Source organism: Odocoileus virginianus, chromosome 30, assembly GCF_023699985.2.
Source record: "Odocoileus virginianus isolate 20LAN1187 ecotype Illinois chromosome 30, Ovbor_1.2, whole genome shotgun sequence".
NCBI lineage: Eukaryota > Metazoa > Chordata > Mammalia > Artiodactyla > Cervidae > Odocoileus > Odocoileus virginianus.
Genome location: NC_069703.1, coordinates 600,600 through 620,122, shown reverse-complemented (window position 1 = coordinate 620,122; position 19,523 = coordinate 600,600). Strand labels below are relative to the sequence as shown.

Genomic DNA, 19,523 nt, shown 5'->3' with positions numbered 1-19,523 from the left:
GTGCCCCAGGATGTGGACAGGGGCTGCTAAGCAGAAGAGTCAGGTTTCAAACCCAGTACTTTCCCCAAAGCAAAGTCTATAAAAATTGAACCACACTGCCTCTCACTGAATGAGGGTCATCACTACCTAAGGGAGAACCAAACCTTAACACACTTGGCCCAGATACAAAGCCTCAAAGACCAAAGAGCTGTGACTAGTGTGCAGTCTGAGGTGGAACCAAGTGTACCTGACTCAGACCAGTCCCCCCCCCGCCACCCTGTCACAAGAGCGCCCTCTAGAGAAGGGGCCAGAGGGAAATGGAAGAGAGAGACCCTAGACCCTGGAACAGCCAAAGACGGCCCTGCTCAAGAGCCCTCCCAGGAGGAGACAGAGGGCTTCTCCAGACCGCAGAGCAAAACTCAGTCCGACCGTGCAGAGCCCAGGACGCTGGTGTGCCCAGCAGCCACCAGGAGCCAGGGCAGCGGCCGCGCTCCAGGGGTGGGCAGTGGCCCCATTCAGGTCCGTCACACAGGCCGCGCTCTCTTTACCTGGGGAGCTTCGTTTGAGAAGGAAGGGGAACACACTGACCAAATTTCTATGTCATCGTAACTTCAACACTATTACATACCACTATGACGATGGGGGTATGTTATTGGCTCAGTGATGTCCAAATCCTCGCGAATCCATGGGGACTCCCAGGCTCCTCTATCCATGGAATTCTCCAGGCAAGAGAACTCCAGCACTGGAGTGGGTTGCCATGCCTTCCTCCAGGGGATCTTCCTGATGACTCACTATGATGATGACTTACTAAGAAGTCAAACTTTTTAAATCATTGATTACTAACATTTCCATCAATCGATCATTAAAGCAGGACTGCACCTCAGGGCTTCTGGACCCACCTTCACTGCCTGGAAAACTCCACCATCCTTCTCCTCCTGGAGAGGCACATCAGGCAACTGCATGAATGCCTGCTTCCTAAGGCAGGCCCTCCCTCTGCCTCCAAGCCCAAGTCTCCCCTCCCCATCTTTCTTATTCTCAGTGTCCTGTCCTTCCCCTTCATAGCAAATATCACAAATCATAAACATGTCATAAACATCTGTGTTCACTTCCGCAGTGTCTCTCCCCTCACATTCCATGAGAACAGACACATGCCCGCTCTGCTCACTGTTACTCAGCACCTAATACCGTGCCGAGGACATACTAGGCAACCAAACATTTGATGCCTGAATACACAAATGCATTAAACAACCAATAATCACCCCTTCCCCTTACTTCTGAAAGTGACATACAGACTTTTTAAATTGAAGTGAGTTATGACATTTCCATGACAGGCTGTTAGTTATTTCACACTTTAAATAGAACAGCCACCCGACTCCAGGCTCCCAGAGCAAACACTAGTTGTAATGTGAACTTGGTCAAGAACCCATCAATAAACAAACACAAAATTGATCCCATTCCTGTATACCAGCGACACCAATCAGAAACGTGTTAAACGATTCCACTCACAATGCCCACAAAAACCATAAAGCACCTTGGCACCAATCTAAGAGAAGTTGTGAAAAAGTTTTACACATAAAATTACAAAAGTTACTTAGGTCTTCTATGTCCTTTCACTGAAAGACATAAAGGCCTAATCAATACAGAGGTATATTAGGTTGCAGATGGGAAGCCATGAGACCCTAAAGATATCAATTCTCCCTAAACTTTTATTATGAATGTAATTCCAATAACACAAAATAAAAAAAATAAATTAATAAACAAGCCACACGCTTGGAGAACATATGTGCAAGTTACACCCGTGTGGAGGGAGAGAGAAGAATGCAACACGCATTTGACGTCAACTGACACAAAGACAGAACATGACATTTGGTGTGAATTCCAGTAATTTAACTATTATGGGTGCGCAATATTAGTTCCAATACTTTGACTGCTTCAAATATTTTCTCTGTTTAAGCTGTGAAACAGTAAATGCTGCCAGCTCAGGAAAACTGGATTGTGACAGAGGTGCAGGTTTGACAGGTGGAGAGCAGCTTCCAGGAAAAAGGAGAGATCCAGGAGAGCAAGGCAGAGAAGCAAAAGGAGCATCTGAGCAAGAGCCAAGGAACACAAGGTCCCATGGAAAGCCAGACAGTGACAGATCTAGAAACTCCAGCAGTGTTACCTACAAAGTGATCCTGCCACAAAGGCGGGCACTGGTCACATAAGCTGGGACATGTGCACACCCCATCTTCCTCTTGGAGATCCACAGTGCACAGTCACAAATAAAAGCCCACGATAAGGCTTTCTGCAAAGAGGAAACTGTCTTAAGTTTATTTAAAGAAACTTATTCAAAATGTTGTTTAACCAACACTTACTTGGCCAAGGAACTCTTTTCTAAACTCACATCTACTAACTTTTCACGGAACAACGCCCTTTGGGAAATGTTGCATTCTGGTAACCCAGACTTTTAAAGGCCTGAACCAGAATAGAGACTTAGGGATTTGAAAATAAAAGGCAACACTCAACCAGACAGTGTAACTGAGTGGAGGGATGTAAAAGTCACAGAAAATAGAGAAGTCAGTGATGCTTCCAAAATCCAAAGTCAAGATGACTATAAGAATGCTATTAGTGCAGAAACAGGAACAACTACTTAGGTAATGGGCCCTAAGGTCAGATTTTGATGGATCTGGAGAGAGAGTAAGATACTCCCCTGGAAAGAAAACTGAGCAAGGAGTTCAAAGACTTGGGAGTCCACTTACAGATGTATCCCTGGGTAACTTTTTGAGCCTGGGCAGTTCTCAGATACATGGAAGGGGTTATGGGGGTGGCCTGAAGGCCCTTTCAACTTTACCACTCTACCATTCCAAAAACTAAATATCTGAAGTCAAAACACCAAGTTTTGCCTTTAAAAAGGTATGAAATGTTTACAACACAGGATACAAATAAACAATTCAAGAATCTGAATATATGAATTTAAGTACAGGGATGAGAGGTTTTTAAGAGATTATATACAATTACGAGTGCTAAAGAGATTGCCCCAAGATCTATAAAAGTCCCCTCTTTCACTGTCACAAAATACTTATTCTACTACGGCAGAAAGCAAATTCCTGAATCTGACCCAATGTGGTGGTTCATATATTTTTATGAATGTCTCTTAACACCCTGAAGATTTCAAGCAAGTGAGAACTTTTTGCTAGATGGCTCACCACATCAGAAGTAAATCAAAACTGTGGTCAGCATATTACAACTGTAATTAAACTGCATGAGGGCTGCCAAAAAAAAAAGCAAGCAAACTGGCCTAAGCCCTATGTTCATAAAAATCAAACTTTTCCTAAAAGCATTTAGACAGGGACTTTCTAAAATGAATAAAAGAGTGATGATCCTTTTGAAGCACTTTCAAGGGAGAAAATGATCAGCTAGGAACTGGGCTTATTTGCAATCTGAACACTGCAAACAGTGCTTCAGAGTCTAATATAGAGTTTATAAGAAATGAGCACCAGGGTAAGAGAGAGAAGGTGTACACTGGCAAAAGTCAGTAGGGCCAGCGGGAATTTTCAACCAAGGTTTTTGGTTTGGTTTTTCTCTTCTGGTGGAAGTGTGCAGAAAATGTTTTCATGAAGCCAATGAAAATGAGTAGTAAACTAATATGCACACACACAATAACGAAACCAATAATGAATACCCTGCTCCATTCCATTGTCCTTTCAATGCAGTTTTCTAAAGTCTCTTCAGGGAAGTGAATTTTTTTTCCTAACAAGTTTTAAAACTTGTAAGGTACAATTCTGAATCATATCTTCATTTTAACACAGCAAAATGAAGCCATCTGTGTAATTTCAACGCATCTTGAGTCCATGCAGGACTGATCAGAAGTCTCTGGAAAGCAGAGACCTGGTCTCCTCCTGGCCCCTCCAAGTTATCTACGAAAGCCAGGCACCTGGTGTTTCTAAAGCTCAATGTTGTGGTTTATCTGATAAGCAAAGGAAGAATATCCATTTTCACTTACCTCTAGACTTCAACTTCAAAAACTGCCTATCTTGGACGAGAATGCATCTCATACCAAGTCTTTTCTTCCTTTCTTTGTCCAAAGTCTTAACGCCCAAAGTTCCAGCTCTGCAATTGTCTCCCACAGCTTACCCACATGCAGGAAACCCTGAGCTCCAACTGGATGCCCAGCAGCACAACTGTGCCCACAAAGACTGGACGCCAGAGATCAGACAAAGCTCCCAGCAGGTCAGTGAGCTCCCACAGAGAAGGCAGTGATCAGGAGAGGATGAGAAAGGCCACCGGCATGGCTGGCTCCTCGTTTGTTTCACCAAGTCTCCCTCACTTGAGAGGGGAGAACAATGCAGGAGAGCCAAGCACAAGACACAGGGAAAAAGGAGAAACTCAGAAGCATTTCCACCACCTCTCCCAGCACTAGTCCAGTCAAGGACACAGGAACCCGGACTCCAGGGGACAAAGGAAGCAATTTAGGAGAGACAGAGACTGTCAGGGTGGGCTCGCTCTCTAACTCCAGAAAACTCACTCCCCAAGGCTTCCAAAAGCACTCACCAAGAGGAAGCGAGCGAAGCACACAGCCTTGGGTTTGATCTCTACTAGCCTGGGCCGGTTACTCAACCCCCCACTTACAAATACCTCCTACTAAAGAACAATGAGTAATAAATGAATCAGGCTATGGAGAATACAGGATGCAGCCCAACATGGCACAAGTACCCAGTGCTCAATGGACAGCAACATGAATGTCATGTAGCAAAATATATTACAATTCTTTGGTGACTTGGCATTTCCAGTCCACAATGCAAATAGGCCTGAAGTCTAGGAACAGCCTCAGTGGGGCTGAACACAAGATGAGGAATGGTGGAATGCTGGCAGGGAAGAAAGCAAGGAGGGACTTGCTGGACAGCAGGACCAACCATGGAATTCAACACCCTCTCCCATGGGATGGTACTTTATACATCCTCGGGGTCTAAAAAAGGACACAGTCCTCTCTCCTCAGGCAGCAAATTCACAAGAAAGACGCTCCTTAACCTCTCAACCAGTCCAGCCTTCAGAGGCAGGTGTTCAGAGACTCAATCCTCTGGCACCATCAGAACAAAACCAAGGCTCAGGCACTGTGCTTGGGTCCTCCCCCTCACACTTTCGTTTGTTTCCAGCTTTTGTCTCAGCAGCAAGTGTTGGCGTGGCCTTGGTCACCACAGCTGTCACAGTCATTTTCTGCATCACCAACATCCACTCTCTGGGTGCACTGAGCTGCCCTGTACGTCCTCTGATACACAATAGATTTCCTTTGCTATTTTTTTAATGCACAGCCCTACATCAGCTGTGTACTTAATAAGATATGAAGACACTGGCAACTGAAAAGAAACCTATGACTGGTTGTAAGAGCATCCTTCATCCCTCTTAGCTGGTATGGAAGGTGCTCCCAATTAGCACTCAGCAACCCACATGTGTGCATCCCCTCTAAATATCCAATGGATGGGAAAGTAATGGCCTCAGGAGACAAAACTTACTGCACTTAAACTACAGTCTCTGAAGACCCCAAATGATGTCCTAGCTTGAAATAATTAAACCAGTAAAGGTAGAACTTTCAGTCTTCAAAGTCTTATCTTAGGAACAACAAAAAGACACCAATATTGAATTTTCCACTTGCCCAGGAGCATTCTGAGAAGTCGATAAGCAATTAATGATGCCAAGTGTTTTGAATCCACTCCACTCCTGCACTCGGAGGTCTCCTAGGTCAAGGTCAGGTGCCTCCAGTCCAGCACCATACTCCACTCCCCACCCCAAGGACAGAGACCACTTCCATTCCCCTCTCAGGTCAATGCCTAAGCCTCCCTTCCCTTCCCCTGTGGGGACAGGATGAGCACAGAAATCCTGTGGAATCTGTGTTCCCACAGAGCTCAGAAATGTGATGATCTCAGAGGATATTGTAAAGAAAGACCCTTGACACTTCCCTAAGGAAGAATGTCTTCTGTAAAAGGCGACTGCCAGGACAAAAAGCAAGTGCTGGGAAAATCTACGGCCTGCTGCTGTGTATGACTCCAATTCTGATGTCCCACTTCCTCTTTAGAATCACATTCCTTCCATCCTTATTCCTCTTCTAAAAAGACACGCTGGCATTAGGTCTCAGTAAAGAAGCAAAGTGCAGTGTTCTAATAAAGGCTGGAAGAAAGACGTGCTAAAATAGACTTCAATAAATATCAACTGACTATATGATCTACTCCATTCCACTACCTTTAAATGTTCCCCCTGCCAAAAAACAACACATCTATTTTTACACATGTGCAGCCTAACTTTTTCACTTATTTCATTCACTTAAAGTTTATTAACACAGGCCATCAAGCAGCAAAGCTTTTTAACAATACAGTTTGAAGAGTTGTCACTAATCTAGCCTTTCAAACCTATCTCACAGTGGTTTCTGAAAGAATCAATGGTGGTAAGATACATGAAAGTGATATGAAATCTGAAAATGGCTAAACAAATACATACTTGGGCTTCCCGATGGTGTAGCAGGTAAGGAATCCACCTGCAATGCAAGAGACACAGGAGACTTGGGTTTGATCCCTGGGTCGGGAAGATCCCCTGGAGGAGGGCATGGCAACCTGTTTCAGTATCCTTGCCTAAAAAAAATCCTATGGACAGAGGACCCTGACAGACCACAGCCCAAAGGGTCACAAAGAGTTGGACACTGAGAGACTAAGCACAATCAAATAGATAATCCGGTTGCTGTCATTCCCAGTATTAAAAGAAAATCATACCATACACTGTGGACCTTGGAATCAGAGATTAGAATTCAAGTCTCACCTCCACCACTTACTAGATACCTACGCAACTAAGCAAGTTACCAAACTCCCTAGGCCTCAGTTTCAAAAGTTAAGATGGCGATAATACTCACTTTATCAAGTTGTGAGAATTAACAGAATAATGTATATAAAACCCTTTTCACATAGTAAATACTAAATGATAGCATAAAATCAAAGTGCCCATTGAAAATAGTAGAAGGGGGCTTCCCTGGTGGTCCAGTGGTTAATAATCTGCCTTGCAGAGGACACTACTAAGATCTCTGGTCAAGGCAGATCCCATTTATCACAGCGCAACTAAGCCCGTGCACCACAACTACCCAGCCTGCGCTGCAAGGCCCTGGAGCCTCTGCTCCACAAAAGCAGCCGCCGCAGTGATGAGCCCATGCACTACAACAAAGTGTATTCTGCTCTCCGCAACTAAAGAAAAGCCCACTCAGCAATGAAGACCCAGCACAACCAAAAAATGAGAAATAGAAGAAGGCAGAGGGACAATAGAAGAACCTTGCCCAAAAGGAGAACAAATATTAAAAACATGGACCCTACACTCTGAGGATTCCCTTCTTGGCCAGATACCACTCCCACCCACCCCCACTCCTTCCCACTGACGTCAGAAGCTCCTCATTGCTTTGCATAGCTGTGCAGCAATCAGGGAGAGTCTGTCTTTAACTCCAGGGTTGACAAAGTGATGATTCATCCCATCCCATGTAGAGGGTGCAGCCTGTAACCAGCCTCATCATACAGTGGGGAATCCATCGACTGGCCTGTGGCCAGAGACCAGCTATTTAAGAGCATCCCCCATCCATGTCTTTGGTAGCCGTGACAGTCTAACACTTTGCATTTTGTTAATGTATATTCCAAAGAGTACTTGGGAGGAATCCAACTGTGCTCTATTTTACAAAACAATTCACAACATAAACAAAAAGCCCAAAATGGCAAGACAACAGTAAGGAAGGCAGTCTCCCCTTCTGCTGCCCATGGCACCATGTTTTGCCAGGCAGTGTGTTAGAACGACAAACAGCTTGGCGGTTGGACAGCATCCCACTTCAGCTGCACATCATAATCGCTCCTAAGGACAAATCCCACTGCTTTTCAGCCTGGCCTAAAAATCTGACCACATCCTAGTAGCTGGTACAGCTCTTTTCCATTACCACTGAGTGGGCAGGAAACATTTTTCTTCCCCGGAGCAAGTTTCTCATCCCCCTTCTAAGGTTAAGAGACTTTCAAACTTGGTCGTCTTCAAATGAACAGCCAATGGGGTAGTTTACCCGAGTCCAAAGCAGCAGCTCTGCGTCATTTCCCAGACAGACAACTATAACTAAATGTCTCCTAAACTATCCCCACAGTAATTCTAACCTTCAGTACAACTTTGGGATCCTTCCACTACGGTCCCATAGGCACAAACCATGAATGCCTGGAAATGTCAGCCTCCTCCCTAAATGGTTTCGCTTGGAATACTCCATTCAAAAAAAACTCATCATTCAATCCCCTCGACCCCCCCGAGGTCAGCCAATCCTCTTGGGCCTCTTGATTCCAATCTAGGAAAGGGTCACTTAACATATACCCAACACCTTACATTCAATTCTATCTCCCCCTAAAAAAAGATTCCTGTTCACCATAGCTAACTGCTCTCTCTCTCAGTCCAGATGACCCACATATGGCAGTGAAAGCACAGAAGTCACGACTCCTCAACTCAAAACCCAAACAGTGGTGTGAACAATGTGTTTTCTGGGAAAGGCTGTAAAGGGTTTTTCAATCTGGTGTTATCTGATTCATGTATTTGGCAATGTCTAATTTTCTAATGGTTTCCCTTCTCAAATATTTCTGGAAATTTGTTATATTACAATGGAGAAAATTGTGTCTAAATGAATGCTATAAAATTTGCTCCCTACCCATTCAAGTCAATACCTACTAGCTACAAACACGGATTCACCGGCACATATATACACACAAATACTCTGGTTTACAGCGCGGGAAAAAGTCTTCTTCCATTCTAATTAAGAAGATTTGATTTCAACAAACTAACACTGAGAACGCCTAGAACTCAAGGAAGCACACAACTTGTTGCAGCAATAAACGCTCGGCCGCAGTCTGAACAAAGCATTACCAATAAGCTCCAGAAACCCACACAGCAAGCCCTTGGACAAAATGCTGGGTGTTTGTAATCAGCTCCCCACTGCTCTCTCATCGCCCACTCCCCAACCCTCTCCCCCGCCCCAGGAAGAACCCTCCAGGGCTCCCGCTCCTAAACGGGCTTCCATTCCAGCCCCGCCCCCTCCCCGTCCCTCTCCAGGACCGTGAATCAATCCCATCCCAGGGCAGGAAGCGAGACCCAGGGCAGCCCCCTCCGCTGCGGCGGAACAAAGGAGCAGAGCGCAGCTGCACGCGCAGGACGCCCCAGCGAGTCGCGGGCCCTTTCTCCCAGCCGCCGGGGCACGCCGCACCTGAACCCCACTCCCCAGGACGCCCCATTGTTCTCTCTCCGCTTTCCTTCCCGGAGGAGGCCACCCCGCCTCCTTCTATAGAACCAGGGGGCCAGGAAACAGCTGTGCACCAGGGGGACGGAGGGGGTGTGGGTGAACGCCAGAAGACCTGGATTCCACTTTGCCCACAGGTACGAGGGGGATGGGGCCAAGTGAGAGCAACTTAGCTTAGCGCCCTCTACTCTCCCACCGCCCCCGAAGCAACTGCGGAGTCGCGACCACCCTGCGCGACCTCCGGCGTGCGCGGCTCTCGCCGCATCGCCGCTCGGCCCGGGAGTGGAGACCGCAGACCCCGTTGCCCCGCGCCCCACGGGTTGCGTCGGGACCACGGGGACCGCGGGCACAAAGGACCGAGCGGGCAGGGCAGGGGGAAGAGGGAAAGCGCTCGCGCTACCTCGCCGAGCGCCACTCTGCCTCCTCGTCGTCCTCCCTCTCCGGCGCGCTCCTGGACGCTGGACCTCCGCGAGGCTACGGGGCTCCCACGCGGCTACTCGGCGGACGCTGCTAGCGGCTGCTGCACGGCGACTGCCGGCCCCTGCGCCCGCGCTTCCACACCGCCTCCAAGCGCCGCGGCCGGGGCTCCCCTGCGCGCCCGTTTGCAGAGTGCGCGGCCGCTGCGGAGTGCGGCGCTGCGGCGGGAGGCGCCCGGCCACTCCCCTCTCCCCCAGGCGGGCGGAGGGGCCGGCCGAGGGGCGGGGGCGGCGACCTCGCAGCCTGGGATTCGCCCCTCGGCGCGCCGGCAGAACCGGGAGCCGCCGCCTCCCAGCCGACTCACCTCCCGCCGCCTCGGGGCCGGCGGCACAGCGCCCCCCGGTGAGCGCGGGTGCAGCCTCGGCCCCAGGACCCGCCTGCACCGGGCAAGCAGTGGAAAAGAGGGAGAGGAAGAGGCGTCCCTCTCAGCCCACGGAAGGCACGGCCCTTCTACATTTTTCACTCCCGGATTTATTAACATCAAGCGACAAATATAATAACTGGAGGGGCAGGTCAGGGGGACCGGGCCGGCGGGGAATAACAACTAGAAGCCAGTCTGAGGGCACCGGCTGGCAAAGAGTAGGAGTGTTCCTTGTTCCTTGTCCCTTGGATAAAAAAAGTTGGGATACCCAAGAATATTGGAAAATATTAATTTGACCGAAAAGGGGAAAAGTGTACTGAGTAGCAAAGTGTGCTTTTATTTACAAGATTTTTTAATATCTGCTAACTCAGTTTCATGTTATGCTAAGTAAACACTGGCCAAGATATAGAAAATAAAAGATAGTTTAAAAAGAAATTTCAACTACTTGTGTATGTGTATGTATTTTATTTACAAGATTTTTTAATATCTGAACAATACATATGAATATAGAATGATCAGTGACAAAGTGTTCATATGTATATTATTTCGGCATCCTGGAGTGGACAGAGAATCAGGCCTTCCTTCACTCCAGCTGGGTTCTTGTCTCTGTAAAATTCAGAGCAAGTCATTTGACCTTCACCCTGGTTTCCTCATCCCAAGAAGGAAAGGGTGCTCATCCTAACTTACTCACTGGGTGAGGTGAGGATTACTTGGCTAAGGTGTTGAAAGCAATGTAGACATGGTAATTGTTACTCATGTTTCTATTTTATCCAATAATGAAATAAATTGCCATAAATGGGGCCAGGTTTAAATGGACTGACCTATATCTGGAAACACTAAAATGAGGTGAACCAAAGAATTCAGACCATATATAGTAACTGTCCCCACAGGCATAAGAACCACAGGCAGTGCTATTTGTCAAAGGCTACCAGTAGAGACTGAAAAGGTAAACTGTATCTTGCTTTGAAACTACACTATCATTGATGGCACCATCAGCATTCTGATCTACATAAGACACCGGAGATGTTCTAAACTTAAATATATTGTACCAGGTACTGTTCTTTTCCTGTTTAATCTTCACAAAAAACTGGGAGGTAAGTTACCTTCTTTGACCTTGTTTTACAAACCAGAAACCAAGAACAGAGAATTCTTCCAGCTAATAAGTGGCTATACTTGTTTGAGTACATGCCCGCAAATTCCTTTTCACTCCTCCCATTAAGGAATGGAGTTAATTGCCTTCCTCTAGCATATAGGCTAGACTTAGTGATGAGATTCTAACAAATGAAATCCAGCAGAAATGATGTTACATAACTTACACTTCTGATTCTAAGTCTTTAAAGGAGCTCCAGCTTTCACCTGGCCCTCTCCTGGGACAACCATCCTTGGAACTCAGCAGCCATGCTATAAGGAAGCCCAAGTCACATGGAAGGTCAGGTATGGGTGGTTCTGCTGATGATGCCAAGTGAAGACCCAACCCTCAGCCAGATGAACAGACAGACATGTGAGTTATGAAGCCATTGAGATTACTCCAGTCCCAGTCACTGCCTGAGAGACCTCAAAAGAAGCCCTAATTGATGCCTGGAAACAGGAGAGGTAACAATTATACAAGATTGTCTTCAGGGTGGTCACTGCAAAGCAGCAGGCACTGGGAACACTGAGAGATCTGGGGTGTGAGCCCAGGCAATCTGACTCCACAGTCTTCACCACAGTCAAGCACACCACCTCAGACTTTGATAACCTAGCCTGATGAACACCCTGTAGATTCCTGCCTTCGCAGCAGACAGCATACAGACCTGCCACCTGATGACAAGTGTTAGACTCTCTTCTCCATTTTGCCCATCTGACTTCAGGTTCCAAATTAACTGCTTTTAGTGGTTTGGCAGTCAGGGAGCCCCTGACCTCTGCTGTCCAGTCCAGCTTTTCAAAAATCACAGAAATTCAAACAGTAGGTTCCCAAGAACAAATATAAATACGTGGTTTGAGAGAGTGGGCCAATTCTGTAACATTTTGATCTTGGAAGAAGACCAGGTTAGTAAAAAGTAGGTTTAAGACAGGTATGTACTGAGTAGGATAATTAAGGGAGCTTCTCTCAAGAAGGTGTTGGAGCTTCTGCCCCAGGAAGCATAGTTATGTAAGAACAGTTTTGCTTCAAGAAGAATCTAGCAGAGTGGGGACACCTGAGGCGTTCTGCCTGTTTTTTTTTTAAAAGCAAGTTCAGAAAAGAAAATAGTAGAAGCTGTTGAACTCATCCTAGTAACACTGAGAAAATGAACCAAGAAGCTCTTAGAAAACCAAAAGTGTTTCTAGAGCAAAGCTATGCTTCTCTTTTAAAAATACCATTAGCCTAGTTTTCATAACTATCAGAATTCAAACTTCTGAAGACATACCATGAGGTTTTTAAATACTTTTACCTTCCTGGCTGTTCTTTCCAAAAGTCAATCAATCAACAACTTATGAATTTAAAAGAAGCAGATTACAGTTGTTCTAATAACTGTCAAGAATAGATAATAAATCCATCAAGTACAAAGCATTTTTTACTTTCCCCTCAGTCTATTTGAAGGAAGTAGAATCTATGAAGAAACAGACTGTTATTACAGTCATAAACATAAATTATCAAATCACTGGAGTAAAAGAATGTAAGAAGTATATTTTACCTCAATGAAAACATGCAGTGATTTAAATTAAAACACGGAAAATCCTGTGATATTTGTGGAAAAATTTTAGCACATTTGTGGAAAAATGAAAGCACATTTCAGGAAGAGAATTATTTTACCACTAAATGCGTAGAGTTGTTGTTGTTTTCCTTAGATGTTTTTACTTGAACCCTTAAAAAAATTTTTTTAAGATTTCAATATTGGAGAAAATTGACCAACAAAAGGATCACATGGCCTGATTCTACCTCATATTGGTGTAGCAAATGACATAGTGTGCTGGAAGTCATAGTTTTAGATTATCTCACTGGTTCTGTGGGCAACTAACTTTAGAATTTTAGCTATAAAGCTCATGCTTTCTGTCCTTAGTTACTTTACATCATCTTGAATGTGTTCAGAGCGTCTGGTCCTAAAAAATCTAAGAGTCTTTATTCTTGCCATGTTTCCTCTCCCTACCTACCTGTCCTTCGTTTTCACCCACTTTACTTATCCTTTGAGACCACACTCAGTTCTTACTAATTACTGACCATCTTCTTGAATTGGATCCTGCTTCCTTTGCTCTAGTAACATCTTGATGCCACATCTTCTCCATACTTAGCAATTTGTCCCAGGTTGTGAAATCTTTCCAGTTGTTCTTTTATAAATGTTTGGCCTTTCCAACTAAATGACAAATATCTAGATTAAAGGAGTAATTCAGTTTGAGAACACCAAGTCAATGATTGTGAGAACTGCCTGAGAGAACTTCCTCTGTTCTAGAACATAATCTAAATTCTCTGCATGTGTGTTAATTCATTTACCCTTGTAACAGCCCAGTCAGGTGGGTTTTTATGATCCCATTTTACAGAGAATGAAACTGAAGCAGAGCAAAGATTATTACTGGCCAGATGTTCCACAGCAATAACACTAGAGTCAGGATGTGAGGTTGGTCAGTCTAGCCTCGGGCTTGATCTCTTACCTAAAGTCTAAAAATACACTTCCTCTCACGTCTGTGAGCTCTTTTTTTCTTTTGTCTCTGAAAAAACAAGTACTGTCTCATTTCTTTAATGTATATATTTCTTAGTTTAGAGTAGTGCTCTAAATGCAGTAAGAACCGAATTAGTACTTCTCAGTTCCATGCAAAAAAAAAAAAGAATCTTTTTTTATGTATTTAAAGAATGCTTTGAAAATAAATGCATATTGCTTAAAGTATCATTTGATTCAGATTAGGTGTTGTAAAAAATATTTCTATAGCATTTTCAGCCTCTGGGACTCAGCAGGAAATATACAACTCCTACTCTTAAGTATTAAAAAAGCTCTAGATAGAAAGTAGCTAGGAAAATAGATCTTGAAAGTTCTCATCTTAAGAAAACAACTAAAAATTTTGTAACTCTGTATAATAATGGATGTTAACTGGTCTTACTGTGATGATTATTTTGCACTTTGTACAAATATCAAATCATTACATTGTACACCTGAAATTAATATTGTTTTGTCAATTATACCTCTGTAAAAATAGAATTAATTTTAAAAAATTAAAAACTGTAGATAAGCAATAATGAAAATATTACAGGGTAAAAAATGATTGATAAAATTTCTTCCAAACAAGAAAGTTTGCTAAAACTTTTAGACAAAAAGAGAAGAATTTAAAACTCAGGAATAGGGCTCCTTATAGGAACTATATGTGAATACCAAAAACTGTGCTTTATAAAATATGAGTGTAATTGAGCACTAAAATTGGGCAGTGAAACTCGAAGTGTAATTTTTTTCTCCACAAAATACATTTGTCTATAGCTCAGAAATACTCTGATCCCTCAAATAAATTATAGATCCTTTGCCAGGAAATTTAAAACCTGAATTTTCCCCCTAACATTTTATAATTTAGCATTTTGTCATTTCAACTAGTGGAAAAATTGTCTTTTTTATTTCCTCTCAAGTTGTAGCAAGTGAACACCATTGTGGCAAAACCTTGGTGTTAAGCAATAAATCAATCTGAAAAATGACTAGATGGTTTTTCCAATCTTTTTAAAAAACTATTTTCATTTTTTTAATGATAACTGGGGAGTTTGTCATCTCATTGCCAAGGAGACCTGAGGAGGACTACAAGGAAAAGCAAATTTTATGCTAAAAGAAAAAAAATATTAGCTATCTATACCAAATGAAGAGCAATTAGCAAATATATGAAGTAATAGTCTGCTTCTGCTTCAGTCGCTAAAGCTAAATGTCCATTTATTTGAGTATGGTGAATATATTCATCATAGGTATTAGCATATGAAAGAAAATACTGATAGAGAAAGATAATTGTGTAGCCAAAAAGCATTTTAACGTATTAACAAACAAGACAACATGTAATCCAGGTGTAAGGACTGTTGACTAAATAAACCAAAATTTAACTGAAACTAAAAGCCTCTCATAATAGATTTGCTCATTGGTTTCATCTGTGTTCTCAATCTTGCCATCTTCTGTACAAGATGAGAAGCTCCATGAGGGTAGGAATTTTGTCCCAGTGGCCCACTGTCATGTTCCCAGAGCCTAGAAACATACCAGGTTCAATACTGTTGAACTGATGAATGATGGGGTTTTTTTTCCCACTGAGGCTTGTAGGATCTTAGTTCTCTGATTAGAGATTGAACCTGCACCCTTCACAAAGTGAAAGTGCAGAGTCCTCATCCCTGGACCACCAGGGAGTTTCTGAATTTTATAAATCATTATTATTTTAGGTAAAGTGAAAGTGAAAGCCGCTCAGTCGTGTCCGACTCTTTGTGACCCCACGGACTAAAGAATCCACGGAATTCTCCAGGCCAGAATACTGGAGTGGGTAGCTTTTCCCTTCTCCAGGGGATCTTTCCAACCCAGGGATCAAACCCAGGTCTCCCGCATTGCAGGCGGATTCTTTACCAGCTGAGCCACCATTGAACTAGCACATAATCTCAGTCAATATTTCCAGATGGGTCTTAGATCAATTTTAAAACTTTGCACGGCAAGGTAAAACAAAAGTAGGTCTTGCTGATGGGTTCCCTGATCTACTTCAACTATGAAAAAGCTGAAACTTTAAAGAGAGAAGCACCGAAGAGTAGCCCACCTCCTGGGGAGGAAAAACAGTGAGATTACATGAGCCCATGTATTGAACAGCAATCCAGCTCCCAAAGCCAGCGTGACTTCTATTGAAAAGATGCATAATCTCCTTTCCCACAAGACACGATGAAATCTTATCATACTGCTAAAAAAAGGACACAGACACATGTCCTAGACTCTCTGGGCCTCTCTTGCCAGGCCTTACCTGCCCCAAGGCTCCCTCAGCCAGTGGGTGTTTTACAGGTTCTCCCCAAATCTCGAATCTGGATCTGAAATAATCTTGATCCAATGACCTCAAATGTTTCCTTCCCTGGAGCACTGGATCTGCAAACTGTTTCAAAAATCCTGAAGTCTCCTCGAAACTCATTATCTACCATCTGAGGTATTCTGCAGGGTCCTGCAAGCTTCTACAAGTTCACAGTTTGGAAAGCATGCTAAAACGTCTCATTTTTCTTTATGAATCTTTATTAGCCTAAAGCAACTAGCCCCAGCCAGATGTAGCCTGGGCATAAGGGAAGAGGATCTCTATTTTTTTGTTGTTGTTTATATTTTTTATTAAATATTTTATCCATTTCTATTTAATTGGTACATTCTATGAGTTAAGTATCCACATTTTTGTGTATACGTTTAATATAAATAATTATATTTAATGAACAACTCCTTTTCATTTTTTTTCAAATTTTGCCATGGATTTCTTACACTTATTTTTTTTAATTTTTTTTTCATTTATTTTTATTAGTTGGAGGCTAGTTACTTTACAATATTGTAGTGGTTTTTGCCATACATTGACATGAATCAGCCATGGATCTACATGTGTTCCCCATCCCGATCCCCCCTCCTGCCTCCTTCTCCATCCCATCCCTCTGGGTCTTCCCAGTGCACCAGCCCTGAGCCCTTGTCTCATGCATCCAACCTGGGCTGATGATCTGTTTCACCCTTGATAGTATACTTGTTTCAGTGCTGTTCTCTCAGAACATCCCACTCTCACCTTCTCCCACAGGGTCCGTAAGTCTGTTCTATACATCTGCGTCTCTTGTTCTGTTTTGCACATAGGGTTATCATTACCATCTTTTTAAATTCTATATATTTGCATTAGTATACTGTATTGGTGTTTATCTTTCTGGCTTATTTCATTCTATTTCCAGGCTTCACTCTATTTCCAGGCAACTGGGCTGTTCCATGCTTTTGCTGCCACTGGGTGATTTGATTAGTCCTATAATTGCTCCAGGTTAGTGACCATAAAGGGCTTCCCAGGAGGTGCTAGTAGTAAAGAAACTGCCTGCCAAGGCAGGAGACCTAAGAGACTCAGGTTTGATCCCAAAGACCCCTGGAGGAGGGCATGGCAACCCACTCCAGTATTCTTGCCGGGAGAATCCCATGGACAGAAGGGCCTGGCAGGATACAGTCCACGGGGTCACAAAGAGTCGGACATGACCGACTCGACCGAGCACCCACACAAGCACAGCGGCCATAAGCGAACCTCAACCGTGGTGACTCCTTCTGTTACTTGTGGTCCTGCATCACTGCCCCAGGGCCAAATAGTGAAGTAGATGAAACCTGTCCTACATCAAGAGGTTTTAATTGAGTCTGTGTCCAGTCCTGTGCTGGCCCTGTCGCTAGGATGGGACAATGAACAAGATGATTGTGACCTTTCAGTGAATAAGTCAGACTTCAGATCTTTGGCTCCTTCTGCTGGTGACTGAAACTCCCTTTTCCCTTAGAACATCTCCCCAGACCTCAGGCAGTGAGAGCCCTGATGCCTCTCCCCCAGGTGTCAACAGTCCAGGTGGTCCTTCATGTCCTGAGCATTTTAGATCAGTCCTGAGCATTTTAGATCAGTTATTCGGAAGGGCTACAATGTGGTCCAGGGTTTCACTTCTGAGTAAGAGATTAAAAAGCTGCCTTTTGTTTCTTCATTTCAAACTTGACCCATCAAATTTCAAATATTCAAAAACTTAGTAGCTAAAAGATATCCTTTGACATTTGTCTAGTCCAGAAAGTCAAATACTAAACAAACGACTTGAGTTGTTTTTAAACTGTTGGCCCCTGTGGGTTTTGGGATTTCACGCTATATTTACTTCTTTTTCATACAAACAGTGTTCAAGTTTTTGTAATAATATATATGCATTATTTTTACAATCAGGAAAAATAATAAAGCTATTTTCACTTTGGACAAAATATGTGGTCTGTAAGTTTTGAAAGGATGTTTTTTTGCATTAGCCCTACTGAAAAAAATAATAATAAATATTGCTTGCATACTTTTTTTAATACCTTTCAATCAGAACAGTTCAGTACTCTGTGAACTTTTCTGTCAAATATGTTAGAAAGTAGCAGATCTGATAACTAGCTCCACTGAGTGAGGGTTTATGTAAATACAGAGAGCATTTACCTTGAGTGCAAAGTCCTTGGATTTCTTTACTGAATGCTCTTTAATAGGAGAGGGCCTTCTTTCCACTTCATGAAGTCTTGTGCCCACAGGTAGCAGGCAGAGAGTAGGAGACATGAGTGATTGGAGGGTGTGCTGGGGAAAGTCTCTCCATTGCCAGCCTGGCAGTTGGCTATGACGACCATCTCAAAGGAAAATTATGACTGTGAAGACATCTGCCAAGGGCAAGACAACCAAGATCCCTGGGCCAGGGGGCTCTGTTAGAATCCTCAAAAATGGCTGAACCACTGCATACATGTAAGAACTTATATATGAAATCTTTAAGTTCCCAACTAGCTGTTTTCCTATGCTGGTTGCTGTTGCATACAACGCCAGAGTTCTGCTTGGTTTCCAGTCAATAATCATTCATTCATGACTCCTGGCTTTTGAAATTAACCAAACAACTTAATGACCACAACCCCCATCCTTTCACGGTGCTGAGGTGTCCAGGTGAATTCTACCTTAGTAACTTCAATAGTTCCTATCTATGTATAGTATCGAATTCTTGAGGAGTGGATGATGTTTTATACTACACTATAAATTCCTTTTTGGGAAAAATATTTCATTTATAATACAAATTACTATAAGTAAATCTAGAATAAAAGGTGCTTGGTGGGTAGAAATATTCAGAAGATTGAGCCATGATACTCTGGGAGATGGGAGCTCTATCTGATCAAAATTTTAAGCTAATTAAGTTGCATTCTTATGAAAGAACCTGGCCTTAAAACCTCTTACCCCCACCAATCAAGTTTTAGAAAACTTTTTTACCTCCTTTTATACCCAGGCTTTTGCTCCTATGACTGTATTAAAACTGATCTTGCCAACATGCTCAGTTCAGTTGTCACATCTTAAAGGCAGTTTTAAGTCCTTGTGTCGCCTGGAGTCACCACCACATGAAATCTTGCTGCCTTCTTGAGCCACCCTTCTTTATTGGCTTCATTTGGCTACCTCTTATTTTCCTCTTAATGTTCTTCCAGGCTTTTCTCAATATTACTTAAAATTCCTTTGTCTCTGCCTTTCCTTCATAAATGTTGATGTTACCTTAGGTTCTCTTTTCAACCTTCTCTTCTAATTTCACCCACATCCAAGGCTGCAACTACTGATGACTTCCAAATTTGTGTCTCTTAAGCTCAAGTTTCCTGTATTTAAGTGTCTACTGAACATCTACCTCAAATTTAGTACATTCAGAACAGAAACTCCCAAGTACCTCAGACAAAACATGAAAAAAGAAACCATCATCTCTACCAATCCCAACCTCATTTCTTGTCCCTTATGTATGCAGGTCAAGAAGCAGCAGTTAGAACCGGACATGGAACAATAGAC

General features: G+C 43.4%; 1 protein-coding gene across 1 annotated transcript in view; it reads right to left on the bottom strand.

The window, feature by feature from the left end:
• The window catches only part of MYO1B (myosin IB), a 187,243-nt gene extending 177,406 nt beyond the window's left edge, over positions 1 to 9,837 (bottom strand). The window contains exon 1 of the mRNA XM_070458468.1: positions 9,636 to 9,837. The gene's annotated coding sequence lies outside the window, so the exon portion shown is untranslated. The remainder of the gene's footprint in view (positions 1 to 9,635) is intronic.
• Between the last annotated feature and the right edge of the window lie 9,686 nt (positions 9,838 to 19,523).